The sequence below is a fragment of the Rhinopithecus bieti genome, unplaced genomic scaffold (genome assembly GCF_001698545.2).
Source record: "Rhinopithecus bieti isolate Rb0 unplaced genomic scaffold, ASM169854v2 scaffold_9877, whole genome shotgun sequence".
NCBI lineage: Eukaryota > Metazoa > Chordata > Mammalia > Primates > Cercopithecidae > Rhinopithecus > Rhinopithecus bieti.
The window spans coordinates 96,015-103,514 of NW_016806237.1; the positions used below are offsets into that span (position 1 = coordinate 96,015).

The 7,500-nt window shown below is 50.3% G+C and overlaps 1 protein-coding gene across 9 annotated transcripts in view; it reads right to left on the reverse strand.

Annotated features, from left to right (window-relative positions):
* EBF3 (EBF transcription factor 3) overlaps positions 1–7,500 on the reverse strand; it is a 129,488-nt gene that overhangs the window by 25,123 nt on the left and 96,865 nt on the right. The gene's annotated exons all lie outside the window — the stretch shown is intronic.

Here is a 7,500-nt window from a genome sequence, read left to right on the forward strand (position 1 = left end):
CTTTTCTTTTTTTTTTTTTTTTTTTTTTTGGAGATGGGGTTTCACTCTGTCTTGCCCAGGTTGGAGTGCGGTGGCACAATCTCGGCTCACTGCAGCCTCTGCCTCCCGGGTTCAAGAGCTTCTCCTGTCTCAGCCTCCCAAGTAGTTGGGACTACAGGCATGCACCACCACACCTGGCTAATTTCTTTGTATTTTTAGTGGAGACGTGGTTTTACCATGTTGGCCAGGCTGGTCCTGAACTACTGACCTCAGGTGATCCACCTGCCTCAGCCTCCCAAAGTGCTGGGATTACAGGCGTGAGCCACCGTGCCCAGCCTCATTTTGCATTTTCTACAACAAATTAAAAAGGCCCAAGTGATTGAAACGATAGTTTTGAAAAGCACCTTTTCTCAGGCCAGGCTTTTGTAATCCAAGCCTCAGCCTAGAGCCACTGTGCACAGACAGGTCTCAGGACCCTCCAAAAACAGCCTCACGTGAAACTACGAGCAGCCAGGTCCTAGCACTGTCACTGACTCAGCTGGCCGGGCACACGCCGGAGCGACACATACTCTATCGATTCCAGCCATGGGCTGCTAGCATTGGGCCCGATGTCCAGCCATGGCGATTTGGTGGGAGGGAGCTTGAGGCACTGGTAACTTACAAGCCAGAAAGAGAAACGTTTAGAGGCAGCATTTAGTTCTTGTTCCTATTCTTCTGGGACAACAGAGCGATCTATTTCATCTCCTCTTTGGTGCTGAAAGAACCGCACACTTCTGTTTCAGGTCCTCTACCAACACGTTTGTGCTGACGTCTCCCTTGGTCTTCAGAGTTTAACCTGTGGGAGTTGTGGCCGGAGTGATCTGTGGTATTTAATTTTACATCATATTATCCCCGCTTTATTCTGCACTTCAGGTGATCACACTTATTTTGTTCTAAATGGTCTGTTGCCCTCTTCTCCCACAGTCCCGAACCACCTCCTGGACCCACTCCAAGCTGTTTTCAGAAGCACGTCCTCCATCAGAAACTCAAAAGTCCGGAGCATGACCCGCTCTACCCCTACTCTCCTCCCTGCAGCCCTGAGAAGGGCCACCGCCAGGTAGGTGAGGAGCGGGACCAGAGGACCCACCTACTCAGGGGGCTTAACAGGAAGAGGGCCAGGCCTGCCTCTGCCGTCCTCAACCCGACAATTGCCAAGTGAAACCCGGATGACCCTTTTGCCCTTTGGGGAAGATGAATGGCCATCTCCTCTCTGCTACATTTTGTCAGGTTTGGTGCTGAAGAGTCAATACCTTCACCTTGACATGGAAACTTTGTGATTTATCAGCTCGTTTCTCCTCCTGGGTTAGCGTGGCCCCGAGGAGAGCAGCCAATCGGGGTGCAGGGTGCAGACTTGGTCACAGCCACTTGGAAACCGACCAAAGCCCCCTCGGATGACAGACAAATGTGTCTTGTTAGCAACAGCCCAAAAGCGCTTGACTTGTACTAATAACAAAAAGGCCATGCTGGTCACCGTGGGTCTAAAGACGAAGCACCCTGTCACCAGCCTGGTTGGGAAATTAGCAAATAATGTTCTTTTCCTTGATAAATGGGTGACAGCTCCCTCTCACCAATCATTTTTAACATTTTGATGCATGCCTATGATCCCACTGGAGGAGCAGAAAAGTTTACTGGCCCTCAATTTTCAGATGATGAATGGAACTCTCTAAATGTGCGATTTCTGTATGAGGTATAGTTCATTTTAAGCAATTCTAGTAAATGGGTGTCACTGATTAGGACAAATAGTCTACTTGTGCAATAGCACAAACGGTGTGTCTCATTCTCCTGGCCTCCTTCGAGACGGGAAAGAGAGGGGACAGCAGTGACCCTGGAAGCCGTCCTGGCCCCACTCTTCAAAGGGCCGTGTTATTGAATCTCACCCCAGCACCCACTTAGCATGCTGGCAGTTTAATTGATCATGGTTTGGGTTGATGCTGCGATATAGCAGTGGGTAGGACAGCGGTGGGAGCCTGCCCTCCTTCCCTTCCTTTGTGGCTCTGCCTAAGGGGCCCTGAGGACCCTTGAAATGACCCCAGTGATGGCAGTTGGCCTCACTCCCAGGGGAAGGGGCTGAGGCGCGGATGCACACCACCCCAGTTGATGTGGAAAAGAAAATCACTCTTTGCCATCCATATTTAAACAAAGGACGAAAGCTAAAGTGATGTCAGGAGAAGTTGTGTTGTTGGAATCACGCATTATCTTGTGATTATCCCAACTCTGGGCAGGTCCACAGTCAGCCTGAGCTGAAAACACAGACCCAAGCTATTCTCTGATAGAACCAACTTGATAGAAAAGCAAAGGTGCCTGGAGGGTGTCTATTCTCGGGGGGGCTCACTGGGGGTGATGGGGGGACACAGACATCCTTGGACACCATTGACTGGTGGGTTTGAAGCAGGACAGCCAGTGTGGCTGCAGGAGGGCCTGCTACAGACTGGAACGAACAGTCAGTCACGGGGATGATGAGAGTCACCCACAGAATTGAGCCAAAGAGTCCCCAGACTCCAGGGCCCATAAGGAAAGCATGTGGTTTACATGGAAGGAAGGCGTTAGCATTTAGTTGAGCATAGTAAAAATAGTATGATTTGTGGGCGGCAATTAAGCATCATTTGCTCTGTGCATCCAAGTAATTTGTTTGAGGAGCACCGGCCTGGGAGACAGCAAGCCGGGGCTGGCGTGGTCGAAGGGCACAATGGACTCTGTGGTGCTAACAGGACTGCCTCTCAACGCACACACAAGATCTTTAACACACTTAAGAACCATGAGTGCTTTCACGAGGGGAATGAAGTGGGGCTAAATTGTGGACACCCGCCAGGAGACGGGGGAAACCCTCACCCAGGGCCAGGACAGCCCTGGAGGACACAGCGTCGCCCCTTGACACACTGCCAGTTTTAAGGTACATATGACTTTAAAAAAAAGAAGGAAAGTAAACCATAAATACTGTATCAGAAAGAAAAGAAACTGTTAGCAATTACTGGTTGAGTAATGATTTCATAAGCCTGAAGCTGAATGAATGTCTTTGTGCAGAAAATAATCACTTTTATGTTCCCATCTAGTAACTGCATCCCGGGGCTGCGAGCAGTCCAGGTATTCCGCCGTCAAGAGCTCCCTGTGTCCACTTTGGATGTGGTTGCTATCGACTGCCAATATCTTGTTTAGTAACTGGGTTCAGTCTGTCGCAGACAACATGTTGGCTCCCAGTAATTTGTGATAATTTCTTTAATTGAGCAAAAGAAATCTCTAAAGTGAGGGTGGGTCAATCAACCATCCGGGTGCAAGAAACCAAGAGTAAGAAACACAGACCCAGCCACCTCCCCAGTGTCCCGTGAATGATGCTGGAAGTCAAGCCACCACTCCCAACTGGCCTCAGTGCTTTTGTTTAATAGGAAACCATTCTGCCAAATGGACATTGTTAGAAAACAGTAACACACGCATTTGTGCCACGATGCTTCACACTTGAAAACGTGTCTATGAAAGTAGTTTCCTCAGTAACATAATTTCAATTAGATGCATACAAATTCCAATCTGTCTTAATCAAATAACACTGTAATGCTTATATTCTAATTAAAAAATAATTTCTTTTATTACTCTTAACCATTTGATGCGTTTCTATGGGTGGAATTATAAATGCAAAACTGCTCAATTTGTGTATACTGCGAGTTTCTCAGGTAGGACATTCTGGGACTATTTTAATTATTATTAAACAAGCAAATGGTACACTATTAGACAAATATTAAAACAAGCATTGCACTCAGTTATTAATTTGCACTATTCACTTTTAAATGCAGCAAATATCTCATTAATTTAATTTTAGGTGCCCACCAGTTTATATTGCATTTTACAGTCTAGAAGGCAATTTACTATTAACTGGCAATTACATACAGAGTGATTGTTAATTCTGCTCCTAAGTGCTAGCCGCTTGAAAATTGTTCTCTCTCTCTAATTTTTGACCTTCTTACAACAGGGTGAGGCACATGGGAATACAAAGAACCAGTATGGAGGCGCTGGACATGTCATTTGTGACTCATTCTTTTAATTCACCGTGCTAATCAACTGAACCGCCACAGCCTCCGAAGGTAATTGTGTCTTTATAGGAGTTGAAAGCAGCAGGCAAAAGGGCCTGGATGGATGGGGCCTGGCCTGCCTTCCCCTTCCCACTCGGGGTTGACTAATAGGGTCTGGTTCAGAAAAATCTGGTGTTTCTCAGATCACTGTAAACAGATCATTGAGGCCTTTTGCAAAGTCCCTCCCAGCCTCTGGCGGGCAGCCCCTCCTCTGAGCACAGGTTCATTAGTCCTCCGCCTGGCGGCCCCAGCCGGCCTCACGCGGGGAAGGTTAAATGTGAGGGTGTCCCGGCAGCCTCCGGGGCTGGGGGACACTGATGGGAACCAGACGCCCAGGGGACGGTGCCTATGTCGTGACATGCAAAGGGGCTGGCTCAGTTTTCAGCGGGGGAGTGCAATTCCCGGTGATTACCTCATTGTCCCCATCAATTTCGGGGCAATGCAAATCAGACAGAAGCTTCCAGGTCAGACAGGTCATGACCCCACCTTTCCTCTGCTCCCCAGCCTGTAGAGCCTGTATCCCTTACATCACCTTTGAAATGGATATTCCTGTTAATGACTGGGGTGTAGGGGAGCCAATAGGTTAACCTCCAGCCAAGAAAGGCTGGGCCGTGGCAGAGCGTCACCAAACACCCACTCACGGGAGCATGTCTCGATGGAGAAAATCCCTGAAGCTTCGGGCGGCCAGGACCCTGAGCTTGTGCCCGAGAAGCCCAGTCAGCCCCAGAGGGGGCACAATATGGGCTGTAGATATAGAAGGTAGGCACTTGGACAGGCTGGGTCAGGGCTGGAACTAAGGTGTCCACTGGTCCTTTAGTAGGAGGATATGAGACCTGGAGAGGATATCCCTGGCCAAGGAAGGCATCCTACCTGGCTGGAGGGCAACAGGAACAGGCTGCAGACAGCAGAGAGCTGCCCCCTCCCCGCACCAGCCCCAGAGCAGCAAGAGCTGGGCCCTGCCATGCTGGGAATTGAGGGAATGCTGACATTGCAGGCTCTGCCACACCATGTGATACCTGCCAGCCAGTGATAGGCAGCTCCTCCCACCCTACACATCCGTGTCTGTCTACAAATGCACAGCCCAAGGCCTTTCTCTACAGCGCTGGGGACAGAATCCCCAGGAGACAGTAGGCAAAGTACAAAGAAAGGACTGGACCTTTCCGTGATCTTCTTTCTAACAATAGCTGTGCAGACTTCCCCACCAGAAAGCCCACGTATGCAAAGATCTGAACTCATGAAAGGATCCGCTGAAGGCATCCACTAAAGCGTTCATCCGGGATGGGCTGACAGTCCAGTGTGAGAACAGGGGGCTTATTCATTCACTTTTGTGCGGAGGCAGTCAGTCTTGCCACATGCAAACACACATCACTTTCGTGTCACAAACCAGGACCCCGCAGCAGACACAGGCATCTACACGGGAGCCCACCCCTGGCATGTGCCTGCTGAAGCTCAGGTGCTGCTCCATGGCTCACAAGCAATAATCAATACCCGCTTTCCTAAGGAGCTCAGGACTCGAGCAGGATCCCACAGAACCCAGCAGAAGTTCACCCTCAGTGACTTTCCACAGGAAGGACCATTTATACCATGTGTTAGACACTATAGGGAAGTCATCCCTGATCCTTACCCAAACCTTGCCAGGTAGAGCAGAAGAGAAATTGAGACCACAGGAGTAAGGATATGCCCAGGTCCCAGTCTGTCTGCAAACACCACGTCTCTGCACAGGGCCTGCAGCCTCTACAGCCAGATGAGCCAAGGGACTCAGGGGCATGTGGTACACATACCAACAGTTTGCATGAGGAAGCATGTGGAAATGTGCACTGTGTGGCTTCAGCGCACACATGAAAACAGCCCTACGGCAAGGTGCCAGAAAGGATCCCCCGGCCCATGGTGGGATTCTGATGTCTCACCTCTCCCAGGTACCTGGGGCCTACAGACGCTGCATTTCATTGCACAGCAAAAGTTCTTATTTGTTGAAGTGTATATAAGTGTTTAAAAGGTGCCCCAATTTTTAGAACCCCATTGTGACATGTCTTTATTTTTTAAAACACTGGGATTCCAAAACCTAGAGGAGCGGCCCTCTCTCCATCTCAGAGTCTTACATGCAGGCCAAGAGGTGTCCGGACATCAGCTCTTTGCTAGGCCCACCTCCCCTGTGGTCTTCTGGCAGCTCCTGGGCGCCTGGTCCTGTGTGTGCTGGTCCCACAGAAGGTGGCCTCTAGTGTGGGGCAAGCACTGCCTCTCCCACCCTAACCCCATGGAGAGTGCTGAGCTGTCGACTGGACGCCTCTGGGACAGCAGCCCTGGCCCACCACCAAGACCCATCCAGGCACACCCTGGGGTGACGCTGGGCCTGATGTACAGTGGGCAGCGGCAGGATGTATATCTTGCGTTTCTTGCTCACTCAGTCCTTCCCAAGAAGGGAAGAGGCTGAGGGATGTCTATTGCCTCTTTAAACCTTCTGAAAGCAGAGGGGGCTTAGCATCCTCCATGTCACCCACTCTCCGGACAGAGGAGAGGACTGTCCCCCAGTGGGCGTCTTTCAGGTGGTGATGGCAGGAGTTGAAGCCCCATCCCCTAGTCCAGGTTCCTGCTGCGGCCCTCACGGCCACCCCAGGACACCAGGCCACAGTCACCCAGCCACTGCACAAGCAGGTCAAGGCCACAGATAGTAAGTATTCATCTCGTTCACTGTCATCAGGTTCCAGCAGGCACTGTCCATCATTAAAAACATCTTTCAAATATCACAGCCTTTGGAGTTGGCTGAGATTAGAAATCAAAATGCAAACATGCCTTAAGTTAAAGCGAGTTGTTTGAGACAGGGTCTTGCTCTGTCACCCAGGCTGGAGTCCAGTGGCGCAATCAAGGCTCACTGCAGCCTTGACCTCCCGGGTTCAGGTGATCCTCCCACCTCACCATCCTGAGTAGCTAGGACCACAGGCATACACCACCATGCCCCACTGATTTTTAAATTTTTGTAGAGACAGGGTTTTGCCGTGTTGCCCAGGCTGGTCTTGAACTCCTGGACTCAAGTGATTCTCCCGCCTCTCAAAGTGCTGGGATCACAGCTGTGAGCCAACATGCCCAGCCAATTGGAAGTTTATTTATGGCATTTCTCAAGAGCAATCCTGAACAAGTGGTGCTAATTCAGCCCTTGCATGGACAAAGCATTGCATAGAACAACTGTAAGACATCAAGCATGTGTAACTGCATAGGCCACACTTCCTGCTGCCAGGAGTCTGTCCCGCACCCTCAGAGAATACAGATCTCCTTTAGGAAGCAGTGTCATGTAGGGTTCAAGACCCTAGGCTGGAGCAAGAAAGACCAGGCTTGCATGGGCCTTGCATTTACTGGGGGTGTGGCCTGTGCACTGACTTCATCACCTTCCTGAGCCTCAGCGTGTGCAGCAGAACAGCAGTGACACCAC